We start from the raw sequence: 999 nt of genomic DNA on the forward strand, positions 1-999 counted from the left end.
AATAACAAAGTAAAATTTAAAAGTTTTACCATCACTTTGGAAAACTTTTAGGTAAAAAAATAAAATATACAAATAATTTAATTATTTTGTTGGATTTCATAATATATAAGTACTTACAACAAAATACATTTTTTTAAGATATAAAGACTTACTTTATAATATTATGTTATTTGTAGATCTTTAACATGAGGTGTAAATGGTGTAATTATAAGTTTTATATGAAAAAAAAAGTAAATTATTTTTAACTAAGTTAAGTTACTTATTTTTTCCAACTAACTTGTAACTTTAACAAGTTAAATAAAAAAGGAAAGTAACTTTTAACTTTAAACTTAACTTACATTTTTCCAAATTAACTCAACTTAACGAGTTAAAAAAAATAGTTAACTTGCCCAGCCTTGCATTTTACAGTGGTGGAAGCTAAATCAATTACAGTTCCCTGTATTAGCTAAGATGGCAAGAGACTTTTTATCGATTTCAGCCACTTCAGTTCCTGCAGAGAGACTATTTTCTAAGCGTAAGCACCGGAATAGATTAAATAACGAATCTGCACAATGGCTACTTTGTATTAACTCATGGTCAAAAAAGCTTTTGTAAATTTACTATTATATTCATATTTTTTTTTTTTAATATTTCTCTTTAATTACAGCTTGTTATAATACATGTTTAGAATTTTGAAGCAACATTTTTTTTTTTTTTTAATTAAATATGTAAAATAATTTTTAGACTATATTATCTTATAATATATTATAATTACTATTAAAATCATTATTTAAATTGTTTTTACAGGATTGGTCTATCATCAATATATTATATCAAAAGGAATTTATAAATTGAATACTACTAGTAAATATATGCATAAAGAATAGTTTAATTATGATTGACGATTGTTAAATTTTAAAGTAAATATTCTAATTATTTTTACTTATAACTTGTAAGTTATAACAAATACCTATAACTTTTGAAAAATGTAATATTCTTTTTAAATTAACCATAATAATT

The sequence above is a fragment of the Acyrthosiphon pisum genome, chromosome X (assembly GCF_005508785.2).
Source record: "Acyrthosiphon pisum isolate AL4f chromosome X, pea_aphid_22Mar2018_4r6ur, whole genome shotgun sequence".
Classification (NCBI taxonomy): Eukaryota; Metazoa; Arthropoda; class Insecta; order Hemiptera; family Aphididae; genus Acyrthosiphon; species Acyrthosiphon pisum.